Raw genomic sequence first — 24,052 nt, forward strand, 5'->3', positions numbered from 1 at the left:
GTGTGTGTGTGTGTGTGTGTGTGTGTGTGTTTGTACAGGGTTCCATAATAAAAGATTTGAAAACTATTGTCAACACTATGCAAGTTTCACTTCCTCCTTGATACTCCTTACAACTTCTCTGGAATCTATTAACTATGGATGATGTGTCCTCCACAGTATAGTTCCTGACCTTTCTAAAAGTTATTCACATAGTGAAACATAACACTTGTCTTCTACATTCATCAAGTATATTTCTCATTGTAACAAAAACAGATCATTGAAGAAAGCCAAAACCAATCAAAATATAAAATGTGGGGGACACCCAAAATTCATATATATACAACACAGTATCAAACAAAGGCTCACATTTCTTTAGTAAAGAAGGGTCAGGAGGTTTTAAGAACCAGCAAAGCAGGAAATATGCTGAGTTTGTCTCTGGATTGGAAGTACTACTTCCAGTAAAGATACTATTTTTGTCAACTTGTTTTTTTTTTTTTTACAGCCTACTGAATTTGCTCCCTCATTGCTGTAGACGTGAAAGGTTGTGAATATTCTCTTTAGTCTGATACATCTTTTATTCCTTGTTTAATATGATAGACTCAAATCCATTTAAAATCATTGAACAAAACAATATGGTCTGCCCTTAGAGTTTCATCAAAGGTAATTTGTCACAACCAAGAAAAATTAAGTAATGCAAATATAGAATATTTATTTTATTCTACTCATAAAGATATTTAAAGTCTTACAAACATGACTGCCTAAAAATGACCTGAACAGTAGCAGCAATATATCTATATTGGTATCATCTGAATCTGTAACTATACCTAAATCTATTTTTCTACCTATACTAATGTTGATATAATTATGTCTGTTTCTATATATTTATACTGATAGATATAGGTATAGATGATATAGATAGATATACAGATATATAATAGTGCCCTTTTATTCAAAATTTACTATGCAGGAATAGGTTTTTTTTTTCTAAAAAGAGAGTATATTATTTCTCTCCTTGGATATGTGTTCTAAAATACTCTTGTTCATTAAGTATATAAGTAAATTGTCATCACTTATAAACCATAACACAAAGGAGTTATCTGTTAAAACCATGACTAGATTCATAAGTTTAGTTATCATTTGTAAGACATGATAAAGGAGATATCCTTTAAAATTAATTGCTCTTATCAACTCTATACACAAACATATTTTGATAAGGCATGACAGTTCATTCTTAGGCTCACAGCTCCTATGGAAGTAAGAATCAGCTAGATTTCAAGTAGCTAGACATGTATTATAATATGGTGCACGATGAATATGGACTGAATGTAGTTAACTATGAGTTGATTGTTATAGATTGACTCATATTTCATTTTGAATAATAAAATACATGTCTTTATAATTATACATGTAGAGTTATCATGTAACATATCATAGAATAAACTAGAATGTCATTATTTCCAAACATGGTTATATTTAAGTAATGACATCATTGTTTTGAATATAATAACCATGTAAGCCAAACTAAACATTGAAAATTGAATAAATGTTGATATCTTTAGAAAAATAATTTTAGTCATTTTGCAATTTGGTTTATTAAAAATTTGAATATTTAATAACATGAAAAGTTCCTATGTAACAAAATTTTCAGTAAGATTTATTAATGGACATAAGGAAATTTTATTTAGATACACACTTTCTATTAAATAATTTACTACATCAGGCATAGAAAATAATATGTAAATTATAGTTAATAAGCAGAAAACGAAGAAAATGACAAAGAAATTTTGGTATTGAAAAACAATGAAAATTTCAATATTAAACAGGTATTACACCACCAATTGAGACTCAGATCAGTTGAGGAGCAAGAGATCAGATGTAGTTTTCATAAATGAAAAAAAGGAGAAGCATCATTGTGTCATCAGGTACTACTATGTTCATTTTTCTGAGGAACCACCAGACTGATTTCCAGAGTGGTTGTACCAGCTTTCAATCCCACTAGCAATGGAGGATTGTTCCTCTTTATCCACATCTTCACCAGCACCTGTTATCACATGAGTTTTTCTTCTTATCTAAACTGACCAGTGTGAGGTGGAATCTCAGTGTCATTTTGATTTGCATTTCCCTGATGATTAAGGATGTTGATCATTTCTTTAAGTGTATCTCAGCCAAATGTCAGGAAAGCAAAAGGATACCAGGATCCCACTGCAGATGACATTAGCTGAAATAACTCAACAAAGGGGAGCACCTGTAAAAAACATATCCAGAGTTTAGGCACAGCCCCTGAATGAGAGATGGGGCTACCCATCCTTCTAAAAATTTTAAACCAGAATTGCTTCTGTCTCAAAGAAATACATGGATAGAGTAGAACAGAGACTGAATGAAAGGTCATCCAGAGACTGTCCCACCTGGGGATCCATCCCATATGCAACCAACAAACACAGACACTATTGCTGATGCTCTAGTGTTTGCTAACAGGAGCTTTATATGGATGTCTCCTGAGAGGCTTGGCCAGCACCTTACTGATACAGATGTGGATGCTTACATCCATCCATCAGACTGAGCATAGGAATCCAATAGAGGACATAGGGGAAGGACTGAAGGAGCTGAAGGGGTTTGCAACCCTGTAGAAAGAACAAAAATGTCAAGCAACCAGATACTCCAGAGCTCCTAGTGACTAAATCACCAACCAAGTAATCCACATAGTCCCTTGGCCCTATGAAAGCTTGATGCTTGACTGTAGGGAAATGCTGGGGCAGTGAGGCTGGAGTGGATATGTGAGCAGAGGAGCACCCTCATGGATGCAGGGGTAGGATGGGGGGTTCATAGGGTAAACCAGGTAGGGGGATAACATTTTATGTGTAAATCAACAAAATAACCACAAAAAATTAAAAGAAAAATAAATAAAAAATAATTTCTCTCATACTATTACGTTGTAACATAACTGGTAAAGAAATAATTTTGATGGAATTGAATCCATAACACAATTGGATAACATATGTTTAGAATGGAATACGGAATGAATTCAAACCTCTGAATAGTTGCTAACATCGAAGCTAATTTTATTTTTTTAATTACATTTTAAGAAACCTATTACTTCTAGAATGTGTTTTCTCTCTGATATGATGAAATGAATTCTTGTCTGGTCTCAACAAGATAATGTAACACTTAGGAACAAATATGAAGCCAAGGAGGGCTGTGCTGGAAGCTAAGATAGAGAATACTTCCATAGCCACCATGACCTTCCCCTTAGTGCCGTGATAGACAGGAAGAAAGGTGACCCAGACACAGAAGAACACCAGCATGCTGAATGACAGAAATTTGGAATCATTGAATGTATCAGGCAGATTTCTTGATAAGAAGGCCATGATGTAAGCCCCAAGTGCCAAGGAGCAGTGGTATCCCAGAACACAGTGGAAGGCAACAGAAGATCCCTTGTTACACAAAAGTAGGATGTGTCCATGTTCAGCATGAAAATCTTGGTCAATGAATGGAGGAGAGGTTGCCAACCACATACCACAAAGAAGAAGTTGGATTAGAGTACAGAGGGGAATTATATAGCTTGGAGCCCGTGATGTCATTAACCACCTCATCATTCTTCCTGGAAAGGTAGTTTTGAAAGCAATGACTACAGTAATGGCTTTGGCCAACACAGTAGCAAGAGCCACTGTGAATGCAATTCCAAATACGGTTTGTTGAAGGATGCATGTTGCTGCATTTGGTTGACCAATGAAGTTCAAAGAGCAGAGTAAACAGAAGGTGATTGTGATAAGCAAAGTGTAACTGAGACCTCGATTATTGGCTTTTACTATGGGAGTGTCTCTGTGTTTCACAAAGACCCCAATTACAAAGGCTGTGAGTGCAGATAAGCACAAAGCTATACTGGCTAGTGTCTTTCCCAAGGTGTCTTCATAGGCCAGAAAGCTCACAGTCTTCTGGAAGCAGTGGTTCTTCTCTGTATTTGCATAATGACTCTCTGGACACTTCACACACTGATCCACATCTGGTCAGAAATATAGATTGTCATGATATTATGAGTCCAGGTTAAATTGATCCCTATTTTCTGAGTCATTTCTATGTGCAAGGACTATCACAAATTTCACCTTACTTTGTATTCTCAGGGAAACAGTAAAAAGCACACTGTAATGAATATGTACATACTTATAAAGTGTTCCTTCTTTCTTATGTATATATTTATGTATCTATGTTCACATATTATGGATATTCATCCAATCATTCTTTCTTTCCTACCAATCACATGCTTTCCCTTAGATAAGTTATCTATATTTCAATAGGAAAAGATGTCTCTCTTCAGGTAGACATCCACTTCCAATAGAATCTCTGAAACTCCATCTTGTTTATATTGACATAGTCTAGCATAATATAATTCCTCTTTTGACTTACAATTTTTTTTTTTTGCTTTTTATTATACTGGTATATCTCATTTGGAGGTAACTAGTATATTGTATTACATTGCATAAAATAATCTTGGGACTGATATCACCTCACAAATTACATATGCCTTATGATATACACATGCAAAAGAGGTGGTATTTTGCAATGGGTTTCATAAAATGCTTTTTAACAAGTCACTCCCAAATTTACTTTTCTCTTTAAAATTCTGTGTGTTTCTAAATTCTCTTCATTCTCTGCTGGAGTTTAGTAAATAGACCCCATTATATTAGTAGATCCTCAAGAAGCTCCCAATAACTTTTATCATATCATTTGAGCCAAGCATCAATTCTCAAATAGAAAATTACTGCAAGAGCTGACAGACTTTAGAGAACACTTTTATATTACTGTGAACTTGAAATTTTGTAAACTGTGTGATTGGTGTGATTGTCATAAAATATATATACACAGATTACATTTTAACAAATTTTATTTTTGTATTTGTATTGTTTGATATTTATTTAAATAGTAGAGTTAATAAAAAAAAAATCCATGGCAAATTTGGTCTAAGTGAGTAGCTAGCTGTTATCATGCACAAACTGGAACCATTCAGAAACTCAGTTTGTCACATACAAATAATATACATGAATACATACACACATTCATGCATGCATACACAATCACATGCGGACACACAGTACTATACATATGCATCTATTTATAAATATACAACACATACACATATCCATATATATGGAAGAGTTTTGGGGAGCTAAAAATTTGAAGTTAAAATGTACTATTATATGGCATTTGTAGAAGAGACTGATGAAACTCCATAAAAATCAGAAATCTCAGAAATCTGTAAGGATATAATGATACACAAACACATTACTACAAGTTTGTATATAAATTCGTGGTGGTGGCATCATCCATATAATCACTGCAAGCTCAGGCCTGATGGAAAATCATCATGAAAGGAAGACTGATATGAATAACACTCTTATTTGAGGAGCTATTTTTAAAAAGATCAACATCCTGTAAAATGGTAAACACTAAAAAGTAGAGCTTTCTACAGTGCCTGTCTCACATTCACACATATTTAGGTAGCACAAATTATACAAGAGAGGTTTTGAGGTTTTGTTGAGCAAAAACAAAATGTTAAGTAAGTATGCATGTACATGTGGTCCTGGTATGTTTTGAAGGCATAAATATCAAATATAATGTATAGGATTTTAAAGAAGTAAATAAATACCATTTTAAAAATTTCTGAAGAATTCCAACATGACTCAATTTTAATAGATAAAGAAATATTGAGAATTATGTTTTCTTTTGTTGAAGATACCATAATTGTGCATATTACTTATTTTTCGAAGTGGAGATTCAATATTCCAAAAGACCTCTTAGACTTGTCTCATATCTACAGTACAGATGGTACACATTGTAAGTTGTATATACCATGTAAACTGAATTATAATTGCATATGGTGTTTGTACTACAGGAAGACAGACAATAGTCATATAATCCTACACATGTAGGAAATTTAAACATTTAATTATAGTAGACAGAAAATATGCTGGGGGAAATCAAATGAAAAATTTCAATCTCCAGCCGTGTATGAAAATTAGATAGAATTTGATGAAAGTTACAAGTGTTAGGACATTAAGCTATTAATTTTTATGCAGATTGTTTAATATTAGCAAGACTGGATAGGAAAATGCTTTGACATCAAATACTAGATAGCCAACTTTAGATAAGTTAGATGACCTTCTTAGATTTTAGTATCTTAACATTTCCAGCATATCAATCTTCACAGATTATCCAGGGATTGAATATGTATATGTGATGCATCTTTCATATCTTTGGCTATTTTTGACTTTTAAGTTTTTCCTTTTATTTATTGTGGGTTTAAATTTTTACTGTCAGCCAAGTGATATTAAAAAGTAGTGAAGTTCACAAACCTCTGACACAGTAGGAGGTTATTGGGTGGGAAAATAAAAGACATGACATTGAACGTGATTAGGAAAGCACATACACTACCTCTGTTAGACTCTACCTGCAGAGATTTAAAAAACAACACCAAAAAAAAAACAGGAGAAATGTGTGTTGGATGACTAGAGCTACTGTAGTAAAGAAACAATCTCTTTAAAGCAATAAATAAAATTATATCCAAAAGTGTAACTTGTAACTCTAAGTAATTTTTAAAATGTATTTGATTAAATGATTTTGTGCAATAAATAAAGTGTATCATAAAAATCGAATAGTCATTGTTTTAAACCAAGAAGAAACCTAGTCAGTATCCTTACAGTGCATTTATGGACATCATGCTCTCCTCAGCCCCTCCCTCGTGTATATCTCCATTTGTCTTCTCTGCCATCTTATGTCTAGCATATGCTCATGTCATTATTAACACAGCAAAATACCACAAAATCTAAGTATTAGTGTGTACAATAAGTGTGAATATATTTGAAAGGTTGATTTTGTGTCTTGCATGAAAGCGCTATTAAAAGTTTCTTACCTACTCTACAACTGACCTTAAATTAAACAGCAAATTTCATTTACTATACAAAATGCTCTCTTGAATGCAGCCTAAATCGCAACATGTAGGAAGTTAACAGTCGATCTTTTAAAAGTTATCTCCTCAAGGAGACCAACTTTTACTTAGTTGAATTGAAATTTATCAATGGACTGTGTATGGTGAAATGAAAAATTTCTACCAAGGAGAAATAAAGGAGAGTTGGGCTGACAGCTGTCACCCTAGTCACCCAAATCATGTCATAGAGTATACCAGTTCAGATACTGTGTATTTCCATAATACATTTCTCTTTACAATGTTAAAATTGACAATAAAACTTCATAAACTTTCATTTAATTCACATTATCTGTTCATTAAAAATATTTCTACTAGTTTTGTAATGTAATTACTGTGTAAAATAATAAAATTCACTACAAAATTTATGATTCCATGCCAATACAATTAAGCTTATTTAAAATAATTCATAATTGGGCTTCAGTTATGGGAGTGTTAAATAACAGATATAAAATGTTATCATTTTGATGGTAATAAAAATAACACTCTCTCTTATGTTCTCTGACTATCTCTGTCTCTCTGTCTTTCTCTTTCTGTATCTTTATATAAATATGTACATATATGAATATGTGTATGAATAAAATATACATGATATATTCATATATATCTATGTACATATACAGGCACACATGTTATACATGGATGTACACATACATGTATAATTTTAATTCATGTGCTAGATATTCATTATGATGATCAACAATAAAAAATTTGGCTTAATTGCAAAGTTTTTTCTCATAATAGCAAACTCATCAATTTATACAGTAGTATGAAAATTATATCATTAGTTACAAGAGTCATGTGCAGAGTGCTAGACAATAATTCTCTCATGCACAGTTACTGTGTTCTTAATGAGAACAAAAGCTCACTCACCAGATACTAGCATAATGCTACTCTCACATTTCAAATAGTGATACAAATTAACCAGTTATATTGAAAACTATAATCCGTAGTATCTGCATACAGCAACAGAAAATAGATAAGGATATCTAACTAATAATAATGAAGGTCTGTGTGATAATAGCTATAATTATCAATTGCCTCTTCATTAATCCCAGCTAGATATTTTCTAAGTAAAATTCTCAAATCATTTAAGGAGTTGTATTGTTATCCTATCTTAGATATTGTTCTATTCCTATGTAAAGACAATAGCTCATAAAAATATTTAACCGAGATCTTTGCTTATAGGTTTACATTGTTAGTCCATTTTTGACATATTAGTAACCATGACAGCATCCAGAAAGAGATGACACTGGAGCAGTTGATAAATTTTTATACCCTGAATTGATGACTGAAGGAGCTGAATGGGTTTACAACTCCATAGGAAGAACAATAATATCAACCAAGCAGACGCCCCCCCCCTCCCAAGAGCTCCCAGGGGCTAAACCACCAGCCAAGGAATACACATGGAAGGGCTGATGGCTCCAGCTGCATATATGGCAGAGGATGACCTTTTTGGGGAACATTGAGAGGAAAGGGCTTTGGTCCTGTGAAGGCATGATACCACAGTGTAGGGGAATTTGAGGTTGGGGAGGAGGGAGTAGGTAGATGGTTGGGGGGACACCCTCATAGAAGCAGGGGAGGAGGGAAGGAATAGGAAATTTTGGGGAGGGGGGGAGAACCAGGCAAGGGGATAACATTTGAAATGTAAATAAAGAAAATATCCAAGAAAAAAAGAAGGCAGAGTTCAGAGAATATAGAGAACCCAGATGTCACATAGCCTTTGGAAATCTCAAACCTTGCCTCTTGTAACACATCTCTCCACAAAAGATCTCAAATGGTAATCTGTCATGAAAGACCCATTAATAAAATATTATGTTAAAATAAGATATTGCCAATTGGTAGCTCTTGGGAGGAGAGTCGTCTTTTATCATTCATCACATGATTGGCTGACAACAGTCAAGTGAGATGTACAAACACAGAAGTAAATGAGTATCACAGAATGTATTAGATAGGTTAATTACAAAATTTTGAATAATTAGGAAAGTGTGGAGTACATCTGGAAAGATTAAGAGGGGTGTGATGGTTTAGATATGCTTGGTCAAGTGAGTGAAACTGTTAAGATGTCTTGTTGTGTAAGTATGTCACTGTGGGCATAGGCTTTAAGACCTTGGTCCTAGGGATTTGGAAGGCAGATTTAGATTAATTGCATTTAAATAGGAAGTTTCCAAAACAGCTTGGTATAAATTGAATAGTGTGGTAACTAAAGTTCATTTTTTGAAGGGTGTTTTCATTAAAAGGAGTAAATTGAAAAAGGAAAAATACACAATGTGTGGTTCAAGTATTAAAGTGGCACCACGAAGTAGAATGGAGCTGAATCCTGTGTTCAAGGCAAAAAAAAAAAAAAAAATGATTAAGGAAGTAGGGCTTTGGAGGAAGATACCACTAAGCCAAAGTTTAGGTCCAGGAATAGTGATTCAAACCTTTAATCCCAGGAGATAGAGGCATGCAGAACTCTGAATTCAAGTCTTGCCTAATAAAGAACAATTTCTAAGTAGAAAAAATCTTATGTCCAGGCTTGGGAGACCACACCTTTAATCCTTGTATTTAGGAGATAAGCATGCAGATCTGAGTTCAAGGTAAATCTATAGGGCAAGTTCCAGGATAGCCAGGCTTAGGCCATGAAAGCTGAAAAACAGGAAGCTGGTGTGATGTAATAGAATATGGGGGCAAAGTTTCAGCCCCAGCAAACAGCAGAACTCAGCAGTATCTCCATGTATCTCTAGGTTTAGCATCAGGAACAGAAGGGATTACTGGAACAATTGATGCTGGTTAGCTGGTGCTAAGAAATAAGCTTTTACTAAGAAGAGACGAGCATCACTGCGGTGAAATCTGGGAAGTGTTTTTTGAGAGCACAAAGAAGCTATGTTCTAGAGATAGCCAAGACTGCACCTACATCTAGAGGTGTACTTGGTTATGTGTAAGAGTTACTCAGGTGGTACTGGCTTTTAAGTTATGAGGGGGTTGTGGAGAGCAGCTGAGGCTTGACATTGTAAGGAGCTGTGAAAGGCGATTGGTGAAGGTACAACTTCAGCTGCCGTTGATGACCCAGGATCGTGGGGTCATACAATGAAGCAGAAGCATGGCACCAAAAAAATACCTATGAAAGGCAACTGGTGAAGCCTAGCTGCAGCAAAAGATTCTAGTATATTGGAGATGTCAGTACCAGGGAAGATCACACAGAATACCAGTAGCAGTGGAGTGGAGTCAACCAAAGCCCAGAGAGTTAAAGAGGTCAGAGCTAGAGAAGTGATACAAGACGTTTGGAGGAGTCTAGAGGTTGATGTGTGACTGTCATACATTAGAAGAAGCTGTGAAGTTGAAGTTGACTCGGAGATTCTAACATGTTAAAGATGACACTGCTATGAGTTACTTGCCAATGAAAGCTGCAACAGCATGTAGTACCAGTCAGGAGATAAATGATCGTTACACTCATCAAAGATGAAAAAGGAGTTGGGGACCTGAAGTCCACTTTGTCATAAGATGTAGAGATGCAGAGGTTGGAGTATGCCCAGATGGTTTCCTGTCTTGTCTTGGGTATTGCAGTTAAGAGACTGGAAAAATCTTAGAAGAGACTTTGAACTTTGGACTTTTAACATTGTTGAGAATGCTATAGACTACAGGGACTTTGAAACTCAGATAAAATGTATTTATTATTATGCAATGGCTAGGTATGCCCCCCCCCGCCCCAGATTCTGGTTTCAACAAGCCTATGGGAGCCAGGGAGTGGAATGTGATGGTTTGTATATGCTTGACTCAAAGAGTAGCAGTATTAAGAGGTGTGATCTTGTTGTAGTAGGTGTATAACTGTGGGCATGGGCTTTAAGACCAAGGTCCTAGCTGTCTGGAAGGTTTTCTTCTCCTGTTTGCCTTCAAAACAGGATGTAGAACTCTCAGCTCTTCCTACACCATGACTGCCGGGATGCTGCAATATTCACGTCTTTATGATAATGGACTAAGCCTCTAAACCTGTAAGCTAGCCACAATTAAATATTGTCCTTTTAAAAGTTGCTGTGGTCATGGTGTCTGTTCATAGCAGTAAAACCCTAACTAAGACAAGGAGTGAATATGATCAAAACACATTGGACAACATTATTGAACAACTAAGATTTGAGAGAAAATATATTTTGAAAATGAGTTGGAGATAATCACTACTATGAAGGAGAAAAAATATAATGAAACATAGGTGAAATCCTATACTGATACTTTATCAATATGGACTATATGAAACCATCAAATGAAACATATTGTGAATTACACTGAACATATTAATTTTCTTCTTTCACAGTCAGTTTTGGCAGTTAATCACAGATGTAAATCAAGTATGACTTTTAATGCCTATGATGGTCTGTTTCAAAGAGATGCTGAGGAATTATGACAATTAAATTCATAAAAAGAAATGAAAATATTTATTTCTGATTTGATATAGGACCATTTTCATTGATACTTAGTTTATTATTGAATTCTCGAAAGAAATGGTAAAGATTTCTGTAAAACCTGCATTTACCTGTTTCATTAGAAATCTCATTGTCTGCACAAGGCATGCAGGTACAGCAGCAGATGGCCTTGCCCTCCAGGGTTACTTTTCTGAATCCAGGCATACAACTCTCACTGCACAGAGACTGAGGGATCTGAGAAAAATTAAAATAAATTTATCTAAATCTTTTAGATTTATAAAAAAACGATTATGCCCTGGAGAAACATGTGTTTAAGGATTTATCTGAGTATTATCAGAGTGTTAGAGAATTTGTACACATAATGAGGTATGGGCAAGTTTGAGAAGGGTAGGTGATAGGGAATTAAATATAGAAGACCACAGAATCGCTTCAGATTGATACTATCTTTGTACTTTCTGACTAAAGCATTGATCACGTTTACTAGTACCATGCTTTTGAATCCGATCTGTCAATTTGATAGGATGTAGTTTGGACATAGAAAAAAAGACATGTGTATTTCTAGGAAAAAAATATTTAGATAAATTTATCTAAGTTGAAAACGGACACTTAAATTTGGCTAATGTCTCAGTACTAATATATAGAACATAGAAGAGAACAACATCATTCATGCCTTTCTAAACTCAGAGAATATATATATTTCATATGCAACCGTAAAATTTGGAAATCATATATTTCCAAATATAATGAAATGCACTCTAAAATTCTTTAAGTTATTTTAGTTCTGTATTCACTTGTAGGACAATTGTTCATGGGATACAATTTTTAGGCAACATTGAGGATGGGTGCATTGCAAATATATATACAGTTAAGAGTCGCTAACAGAGTTATGGTATTTAAAATATCATATAAGCTAAAGTATTTGGGTGCCAACTTCCACATTAGTACCACCATTTGGAAACTAATTTAAAATTTCAAAATACAAACTTGATGGAGAAATTGTTTCAATGTGGTTGTAACTAAAACATTTTAATCTTCTCCTCATGTCTAGGTTTCTCCTTGTTCTTTTTGTAAATATGGATGTATAGAAACATTATCCTGCTGGTTTTTGAGCCTGTATTCAAAACTAACCAACCCTTAGTGTCACAATTCTATCCATGGTAGACTTTCATACTTCTAGAACCATACATAAAAATGTAGTGTTTTTTTTTTCATAAGTTGTATTTGGACATGTCATTTGATCACACAATAAAATGTTAATTTTAATATTGTTTTGTGTTATTAATCCTGAATGAGAACATTTCTAAAACCATTTGACCCAAGAGACATTTTAGAGCTAAAAATTTTCTCTTCAGGTTTTCCTAAATTTTGAAAATGGAGAATAAATTATATTCATGTGAATGAATATTGGAGGCTTTATTTAACACTAAATACTTCCAATAATCTGAATGAAAGAATGAAAAAGGACAATACCCTAGTAGTAACCTTGTGGTATTTTATTCTCGTAATCAATAGTGTTAGGCCTTAAGTCACAAAACAAGTGTTATTTTTTCTGAAATTAAATATATATTATTAAGACATGATTAAAGCATTGATTTAATATGTAACCCACCTCTGAAAATCCTTCTGCCCATTGAATCATCTGCTCATATAAGGACAACTGTTGGCCTTCAGGAGCATTTGCTGCAAAGGACCCTATTTTCACCTTTTGTCCAAGACCCTTTGGTAAATTCCAAAGGTTATAAATATCATATTCTGTATTTAATTTTTTCCTCCCACCTATATTCATGTTTCCTCTCTCATCAATGTCCTTCAGGAAAATGTTAAGCTAAAAGAGATTCATGAATTTATATTACACTGTGTCCAAGAGGCAGAATTAAAATATGGTTTAGAATGTGTCTTATTTATTTTAATTTATGAAGTAAAAGTCAAACTAATGAAGCTCCAAACAATGTTAGATAAATGAATGGATTCTGCTTCTGAATGACAATTCAGAAGTTTTCAAGAGAAAACTATAGACAAATTCAGGTAATGAACAAAGGATTTCGGACTCATGTAAATGTTAGATATCTTCAAACCTAGTCAGACCCATTTTCATTCAGAGTATCTTCAGAGATTTACAGTCTAAAATCATGGTGCTGATGTCTAAAGGGTTTAAAAAAAGGGAATTATTTAGGTTTAAAACCACTCACATTGTTTCACTTAAATGTCTACTCATTTATTCCTGTTGTAAAATACATACAGAAAAATTGACTTTTATTGCAACCATTATCATTAGAATGTTATATATCTAGCTATTGATGACATCACACTTGTATTGACTAATATCATATCCTCCTTTAATCTTTCATTTGGTTTATCAGGAATGCATACTTGAAACTGTCTTGACCTCTAAATGAGTTTAGAAAACACAAAAATTCTTATGATTGTGAACAAGATGAATGCAATTTTACAATACATAATGTGCTCTCATTGCATAACTCATGTATCAAGGTGCTGATAATACTATAGAATAGGGTGGCTATTACCTGCCAGGGGAAAAAGGCCATTGCTTTCCCATTTTCATGTGGCTGTATTTGTACATTTTGAAGATTCATCTGATGCAGACTGTGAGCCACAGCATACACAGCATTGTAGATATTGGTGCTTTCTTCACTGATTGCCATGTCGAATATAAAACTAGGTAACATATCCAGAGAAGCATTTGACTGACACTTAGCCAATAGTTGACAATCAATATCAGAATATGAGCACTTGAAGAACAAATGCCAAAACTTAGGGAGGTAAATGTCTTCTGGGTATTTGTAAGGATTAACTGTTTGAATAAACTTAGTAAGATCAATACTCTCTCTATAATGGTGTGTAAAAATTATGCTGCCATGGAATGAGTCAAGCATGAAATAATCAGCATAGTCAGTAATATAAGGTTCTGTGTTCATGACCCAGACTTTTCCTGTCAGCAATCTTTGCCCAATATTTCGCATTATACCTGCGAGTGAATCAATGTCACCATAAATAATTATGACATTTGTCTCATCCATATTTTCCCAAAATTTGTTAAAATATGAAGTCCATGTGACTGGGATCATTTTCACAAAAGATATGCAGATGCCTTTAATCTCCATATATTCTCTGAATTCTGATAAAATTATATTCCCTTTGTTGTCATCTGGGAGGATGAGACCAACCCAGGACCACCTAAAATGAACCATCAAAGATACAATGCCAAGTGAAACTGATGTGTACTTGGGGGCCATCTGGTAGAGAGAAGAGTATTGACCACGGTCACTCAAGATAGGATCATAGGGTCCAAAAGAAAGCTGAACCAAGTTAGAAGAAGAATATTAACTTCAAGCAAAATATCATTCCTGAAGCAACAAATGACAACAGTAAACAAAGGTAGTTTGATCTCAATTTTAAAGGAAAATTTCATTTACAGAATTTTACAGTAATTCCTCGCAAGCCTGTTAGTTTCAAGGCTCTACCTTGTTTTATTTATGTCACCATCCTTTCTCTTGCATTGAAGAGAATTTGATTGATATCCAAGTTTTTAGTACTTTCTTTGGTGTTGAATAATTTGAATACCCCACTTGTAGTTTTAACAACACTTGTAATATGAAAAAAGAGACCTAATTCCCAGGTCAAACACTCCAAATTTTCTTACCTGAGGAAATTTAAAGAGTTGAAGTAAGGTTCCAATTTGGGCAGATGTTGTCCATGATGTTCCTGTGAGGGCAGCTGTAAAACTTCTTTTGTCACAATTGTAATTTGGTAAAATCATTTTCTGCCCTTGAGCTGTGAGCCAAACACAGGCATTTATAAGAGTTTCCTTCTCAGTGAATGTGACATTGTAGAAATCAAATCCAAGAGATATATTAGGTAAAATGTTGGGGTTCCTATTGATCTCTTCAATGGCAAATACCAAAGCCAGAATATACTGATAGTTCTTAAAATTATACCTGTATAAATGACAAAATATACAGAAAAAGAATACAACATGGAACACATATTGAGTACATTAAACTTTATAGTTCATCTTTGTTTCTATAAAATTTGCCGTTTAACTTTTTCACCATGAATAGGTTGAACTACCTGGGTAAAAACATTAAAATTGGGCAAGATCATTTAATATTATTACTCATTAATTATAGTTTTTCAAAGCATATTTTGTAATTTATTAGAATATACAAAATGTTCAGTCTACATATAATGAATCACTTTCTCCCAAAATTGCAGAACATCTGATATCTTGATCTTGGCATTTTGAGATGTTTATTTATGAAAATCCACCATTTTCTTGTCAACCAAATCAAATTTTAGAAGCAATATTTTTATTAAATAATATTCCAAGTTAAATACATTCCATATGGGTCACAGTTGTCATAACTCTGATAATATTATTTTTCCGTATAGTAGTCAGAAATTGCTAGTAGATAATATGCTATCTTAGAATTTACTCCATATGGTCACTGGATACAGACATGTACTCACACTCTTTTGGAAACATTACCTCAGGTCATGACTCTTGGCATGTTATACCCTCTGAGACTTCTTTTCATTTATATAGTAATAACTTTTGTCAAAAAACACAATTTTCTCTAAAAGGATTCAAATCCACACTGACATAAAAGTATATTTCATTTCAGAGACAGATTGGTGATAATTAAAATACTTAATTAAGATTTAATTGTTCAATGTTTTCTTCCCCCAAAAAGGGTTATAGAACTTAGTTCAGAAGTAGTGGTAAAATTCTAAAAACTCTTGATCTTAGAATAAGTGGTTGGGAATAATCTCAAAGGCACAATGTTTTCTTAATATGGCAAGGAAGATATATTTATAATTTCATAGTATATATAACTACACAGCATTACCTTTGAATGCTCACAGCAGGGAGAATGTGGGTAAGCCAACAAACCAACCACAAACTAAGAGGCTGTTGTTCTTAGTGTTTTATTGCAGATAGAAGAGAAAATGTCCACAGCAACTGTCATAAAGGAAAATATTTAACTGGAACTAACTGACAGTTTCAAAGTTTTAGTCTAGTATGGACATGGTGGAAAGTACAGCAGTATACAGGCAGAAAGACCATCTTAGAATTTTACATCTTAATCCACATGCAGAAAAAGTGGAAACTAAGACAAAATGGCAAGACTTTAGCTTTTTAGACTAATAAGCCTGTAAGTCTGTCTCCACAGTGACACATTTACTCTAGCAAGTCTGCACCTTACTCAAATAAGGCCACACCTCCTAATAGTACCATTCATTATAAGCAAAATTTTAAAAACAATAGAATATTGGAGGCATTTCTATAAAAAAAAACCACAGCCTTTTGTTGCTTGGCACTCTTCAGCTTGTAGCCATAACATAACACAAAATACATTGGTTCATCCTTAAAAGTGCCATTAATTTACAACATCCTCAATGTGTTTAAAGTCCAAAGTTCAGATTCTCTTCTGAGAATCCTGCATTCTGTCATTAAGTAATTTTCAATAAAAGCAAAATAAAAGAGAAGATCATATACTTATAACAAATAATGACTCAAAATATGTATTACCATTTCAAATTGGAGGAAGGGGAAAATAGTGAGAAAATGCTAAAACAAAGCAAGACAAAGTGTAAGCTGAGCAAACTCTAAACTGTGCATCTCCATATTTGATGTTAAAATACGCTTCATATATATAAAACTTTTTATCAATTTGACCTAAAACACTATTTTCTTGGGCTTATTCCATTTCCCAATAGCAGTGGGTATTGGCTGATATCCATGAACTCAGGCATCTTCTACATCATTTGATCTTAATGTCAATCCATGGTTCTATTTTAGAGCTTCACATAAAGGGTCCTCTAGGATATAGAGGCATCCCTGATAAATTCTTGATCTTATCATCTTTCTTTCTTCATAGAGAAATAGTCAGCTACACCTTTCTTTGATCATTGACTCAATGCCAGAACCACATGGAAATTCATATTCAGTTTTCATGTTCTCCTGATTATTAGGGATGGAAAATACTCATCACCACCCAATAAAATTAAATCATTGTCAGCTTTCTCTTTTTGTTAATTCCATTTACTCCATATTTTAAATGTCCTAAACCTCAATCTGTAGTACACTCTTGGCTCAAACTCAGAGATCTAATAACTGGAATTACAGATGTGGTACACCACAGCAAGCACTAAGTATTTCCTGAACTCTTTTTCACTATCCTGGGTGGAATCTTGCCCTGATGTCTCCACTACCATCATTCCATTTACCAAGAAGCTTTCAGTTACTCTGTTTATCTATTTGAACACAGGATTTAGCCCCATTCTAACTCCTATTGCATTTTCTCCACAAATTCTGTATTGGTACATTCAGTACAGAAATGTACAATTTGCAATTTTATCTCTCAGCTTCTTCCTTTTCATTAGAAATCGTCATAATGTGGACAATAATAACTACACAACAGAGTCAATACGTGACTTAAGATTTCCTCTGCCAAAGGATTTGATCTATATCTCTTCACATTAGCTTCAAGGAGATTTTTTTTTTAAATCTTATTTTTTACTTATTCACACAGGGGTTATAAACACAAAAAGGCAGGACGTGGGGAAGGAGGTGACAGTGGAGCGTAGGTATTCAGAGGGAATACAGATCTCTTTCAGAACAGGGTATCGGCTGGGTAAAGGTTCAGGGGACAGGTTCTTATGACTCTACCTATGATTCACATGCCCTTATCTAAGTTGGTATTATCTGCCAAGGCTACCTATTTACAAGGTCTATGACTACTCAGGCTGGTAAATTTCTACAAAAGCTTCCTGTTCACATATCCCCTCTCCAGGAAAAAGATACTGGGATGGGTATGGCCCTCATGCCTCACTGGACAACAATAGAGGGACCAGAGCCATTACAAGGTCCCCTTCAATTACTGGAGGTCAGGCCTCTATTCCTGCCTTCACAAGATTAGAATTGCCACAGCCCTTCTATACTTAGAGAAGGGGGGAGATGTCGGGGGCAGCCCTGCTTAAACACTGAAGGCCTAAAAGAAGCCATAGGCCTAAAATCAGCAGTAAGTCTGTCATACAGGTATACTAACACCAAGTCTTGGGTTTCTGTGGAAAAACATTAAAACAGGGAGACTTTTTTCAAGGCAAAAAAATCAGCAATAGTATTTGCCCAAGTATAACAAGCATAATCTATACAAAACATACTAACATTTGTCTCCTCTGAAACCTCATTAGTCAGGAACACAGAGTTTAACTAACACCTGGTAAAACCTTTTACAAGTTCCTCCTAGAATGGTTCATTAAGTAGCACTTAATGCAGTTCACTGATTTCCTCAACCAAATCCACACTCATTATACCTGCAAACAGAAAACCTTGCCTATCACAATAAAACTCATGTCCCTGGTTTACATTACGGTGTTGAGTTTTACTGCTGTGAAGAGACACAAAATCCCTTACAACTCTTATAAGAGAAAATATCTAATTGGGCAGGCTTACAGTTTCATAGGTATTACCCATTTTATCATGGTTGGAAGTTTGGCAATGTGCAGGCACTTCTGGTCTTAGGGATGGAGGTGAAAGTACTAATTTTTTTTTCTGCAGGCAGCAGACGTTAAGATCCTGTACAGACTTAAGCTTCTTACACTTCTAAGGCACACATCACAGCAAAGCCACTCATACTCAAGCAAGATGATGTTTTTAAATTTACTGCTCAGAATGGCACAAACATTCAAACATAATGGTCTATGAGGGACACTTTTATTCAAAGCATAACTGTTTTACAACTTGATATCTGCTGAAGGAGGAATCAGGATTCATCAATAATCTGATGCCTACTAGGCAAATCTGATTCTTGAATGCTTCACAATCAAAATAACTTGGGCAACAAAAAGTGGAATTGATTGAGAAGAAAAATATTAAAATTAAAATTGTGTTGGTAGAGAGATAGTGGCAGAAATGGTTGATTCTGAAGTAGATTGAAGCTTAGGATAATATGATCAATATGCTGAATTGCATGTATGTGTAAGTATATTGAATAATATTCTTAAGAAATAATTGTGTGATGGGAGAAGAGAACTGGTTCAACAATTTAGAGTGTTCTTTATTCCACAGAACCCAAGTATGGTTCCCAGAAGTCATATTAGCACAAAACTATCCAAAACTCCAAATCTACATGATCAAATACTGATACACACACACACACACACACAGACACACATAAAACACACACACACAAATAAATAAATAAAAAGAAACACAATACTCTTATTAATGTTAATATGATTGGAATCAATAGAGCTACTGAAACATAAAATATAAAGTTAACATCCTGGCGGCTGTTGTACATGTACTTTGCTTATGATATCCAATGGTGCTTATCATTCAGACTTATTATAATGTTCTTTTAACATGCATGTACATTTTTAGAAATTAATTTAACTTTGTGTTAGTTAATAAAGTTATTTGATATTAAAAAGAAATTATCAAAAATTAGTGATTATTATTTTTAAAGAAAAGATGAAAAATAATGAATAAATAAAATAATATTATTCACTGGAAAAGAATTGGTAGTTGAATATTTAATTTTTAGAAATAGAAGCAATATCATTTTATCATTGATAAATACTGTATTTTCAAATAAATACAAATATATAAGATATAAATGATTTTTGAATATTTCATAACAATTAAGTTACAATCACTTTTATCATTGCATACTAAATACAGGAGAGGAGCTCTCTATCTCCAATCATACAACAATGATAAGAAGAACGTTGAATAAAACATATTTGGTCATTCTCTATTGGGTACCTGATTTTGAAAAAACATGGTATACCACAAATCAATTTTGAAAATGACGACTGTTTTGTTCATTCTTTCCTTGTCGTTATGACACAATTGCATCATTTCCTCTTCCCTTTGATCTACACAAAATCTTATAAATCTCCTTTCTTTTTCTTAATTCATGGAAGGCAAGAATGACATAATCTCATACACCTGCACACGTACACCCACACACACACACACACACACACACACACACACACACCAAAAACACATCCCCATACCCACATACCAACATTCTAGCTAGGGTATGCTTGAAGTAGTCTGCAAAGGTGGAATATTCTTCCAAAGGAAAAAATATACACAATGCTTATCTACCAACAAATGAAAGTATACATGAATAAAATTACACTGGCTATATAGGTTTTTATAGACTCAAAAGAATTTCATTAGAATTTATTAGAAAAATACCAACTGATAGTGGGCTTTCAAGTTGAATACCAGCCTAGAGGAAAACATTGGTGAGAATGAATGTTAATCAGGCTAGCAGGAAGAATACATGATGGACAATAGCCATTTGATAAGAAAGACACACTTAAATAAAATAGAGGTACTCTCAGCATCACAAAAATCTCTTAGATTCTAGAAAACATCCAAAGAAAGAAGCAGAGAAAAGGAAAGGGAAGTTAATATTAAGGAAGATGGCCACATCCAAGAAACAAGAAACAATGGTATGAACAAAAATATTTTACTCTGATTACCTTTTAGCAATTCTTTCCTCAGAGATTTTTAATCTGCTATCTCAAAGATTGGATCAAAATTCATTATGATTAACATATGTAAAGTTCCTACATGTTTTAGGTGTTACTCAAATAAATGGGGTTTTGGGCAATGTGAAAATTTTAAGAAAATGAAAATCTAGTACAATATTAAAATTTAAGATTGTATGTACTCAGAATAAAACTAAATCAGAATAATATTAAATGATAAATCAGAATTGATACTTCAAGTAGCATGACAGTTGCAACAAAATACTAGACAAATCACTTGGAATTATAAAATATCTGAGAAATTACTTGTATGATTTTTTTACAGTGTAAAATTTTTTAACATCTTAGAAAAGATTCTCTATTTACATTCGTAATTGCAATAAAACACAGTGAACATTATATAATTTAATTTAATATTTGAACATGAAATTAATTTTATTTATTTTAATCAGTCTATACATGTCTGAATTATTACTGAATGTGAACGTTTTAGTTGGATGAACACATTTATATAAGGTGAATGGTAAACTAACCCTTACCATGCTGAAAAACAAGAGACATCAATAAGTACCTCAGTGATACTTTGCCAAACACCCTTATACCAGAAAGTTTGCTATGTATTTTATGAGCTGATTGTATTGGCATTTCTGGTTTTGCTCAAAAATATCTCCCCATATTATATCTTACTTACAAAACATACTGATAAAAAAGCTAACAAACAAAACCTGAGTGACAATGAAAAGCATAAACTGGGAGTGAATGTAGGCAAAGGAAGTGATAAGGAAAACGATAAGGAAAGGATTTTAGAGTTAACATAAATAAAAGGAAGGCCGTGAAGGAAATTTGTGATGACTCATGATCCAGTCTGTCGTCATACTGCTGAAAAAAAAACATACTGCTGAAATTCAAAGAAAGAGGATATCAATGAAAAGGCAAGGTGAATGTCAGAATATAGTTAAGATTACAACCACATTCACTGAAAATATGTATAAGATAGACATAAACAACCCAGGATTTCATTATCTACAAAAGAAATCTAGAAAATTGGCAATGTAATATTTTCTAGGTTCTTCATTTTTCAAACAAATGTACTCTTCATTTGTATGAGTGTACATGTTTATAATTAAATATTCCTGGATTTCAAAATGATACATTTTTGAATATTATTGGAGAATAAATATTGAAAAATTGTAGCTGTAGTATAAATTCCTGTAGTTTGAGCAATGAATATAGCATATGAAATAAGAATAAAATATCAAGAAAAATATTTTAAAATAACTGCCCAGATAATAGTTTTCTTTTTATTATGGAAAATTGCTGATGATTGTCCATAAATACTATTTATGTTGTCAAGGGATATGTTCTTGACATATGCCAACTTTATAAAGCTACAAATAGAAGAAATGAATATTTGGTTGATAAAAACCAATTGAAAAAAATTTCATATGTTTTAATTGACATGAGAGTAATAATTTATTCTTATGAAAAAATTTCCTCTTATGAGGAAATTTTCAGTTGCATTTGGAAGCATACTAGAAAAGTCAATAAAACGACTGAACACGTTGCCTAATAAATTGACTTAGACACTGTAGGATCCTGGCTTAGAGGCCTGAGTTTGATCTCAAGATACTCATTGCCAGATAGGAAAATTTGTTCTCAAAATTTATCTTTCACCTGAAAATGTGAGCTGTATCAAAAGTATGTGCACACACAAAATGCTATATATGATAATAAATTTGGGAAGATGACACCATTAATGTGTCAATTCAAAAGCCAGTTTCCTCCTAAAATTATTCTATATTCAACAGGAACAATCTACACAATAAATATTCAATTCTTACACTTCCTATACAATAGATTAAAAGAAATAATCATTTAGAAAATATTACTTTTAAAATGCTAGTTTACTAGAATATAATGAGTGTCCTATTATTTCTTTGTAAATATGATATTAAAAAAGAAGACATTTATATTTACAAACATATACTGAATAAGAATCACAGACAGAGATAAGAAATCATCTATTTAAAATGCTTAGAAAATTCGCTAACAAATAAGGATTAAATAAGAAAGATAAAAGAATGTTTTAAGCTTTGCAGTATATAGGCCTTTATGTGCTCAATTCTATGCGAAAAAATATGCTTAGTGAATGAATTGTATGATATACTATTGTTAATTTTTTATAATGAAAGTCAATACATTTCTGTCGGGAATCTAATTTTTTCTTACATAAAGAAAAGTTAAATATTTATTACACGGAAAATAACATTTATTTATAATGAGCAAGCCAGACACTAATGGTCACACTACAAAAACTGTAGTCTTTTCAGTGAAGGGATTCAAGCTGCACAATATAATGAAAGCATATTGATGCCTGAATTGATGAGACAAAAAGACACAAGATAAATGAAGCTACAAGAAGCATTAATTATGATAAAATAAAAGAGCCTCCCCAACATCCAAAACCTCCCTATCTTATAAGAATTTGAGAAAATTTTGTGATTTTTTTCTGAAACAATATATGATTCTCTAGAATAGACAGACTGAAAATCAAGTATTTTTTCTAAAAATCAAATTTCCAATAGGCATTTTTGTTATATTTTAAAATTTCAGAAATAAATTCCTCAAGGTAACATAATTTTCAAGATGCGTTCATAAGTATGCTTGCTTTCTCCTCCACTATGTTTGATGTAATTCTTAATATCCCACTACAATTTTACCAAACACATAATATTGTCACACTGAGCATAATTTACCTTCATACCTGTTTTCTTTTGGTTGTTTTTCACTTGTTAACTCCCAAAAGGTTTCCTTATGTGTTTAAAGTGATTTCTAAGTGTTAATACTCTTAAAGTTAGTGCCTTACTTTCTGGACAGTACAGATATAAGATGGTCTTCATGGGATTAGAAGGTCTGATTGGGATAAATACATCTAATCGCCTTTATTAGGAAACATACAGGAACATTTCTCTCTAATTCATAATGTTCTGTCTGATACTATTCATCCCTCTGGAATATTTCACACAGGCTAAGAAACAGTCAAAAGATAGTCTTGTTATCTTGATAAATACAGCAATGCAGATGAAAATACTGCAAACAGATAGCATAAATACATAAACACTAGAAAGCAGAGAATATAAATTACATCATCAAATAAGCACTTATA

At 33.3% G+C, this 24,052-nt stretch overlaps 1 pseudogene; it reads right to left on the reverse strand.

Annotated features, from left to right (window-relative positions):
* Window positions 1–3,050: 3,050 nt before the first annotated feature.
* LOC114637338 overlaps window positions 3,051–24,052 on the reverse strand; it is a 41,397-nt pseudogene continuing 20,395 nt past the window's right edge.

This window comes from Grammomys surdaster, unplaced genomic scaffold, assembly GCF_004785775.1.
Source record: "Grammomys surdaster isolate TR1022 unplaced genomic scaffold, NIH_TR_1.0 125276, whole genome shotgun sequence".
Classification (NCBI taxonomy): Eukaryota; Metazoa; Chordata; class Mammalia; order Rodentia; family Muridae; genus Grammomys; species Grammomys surdaster.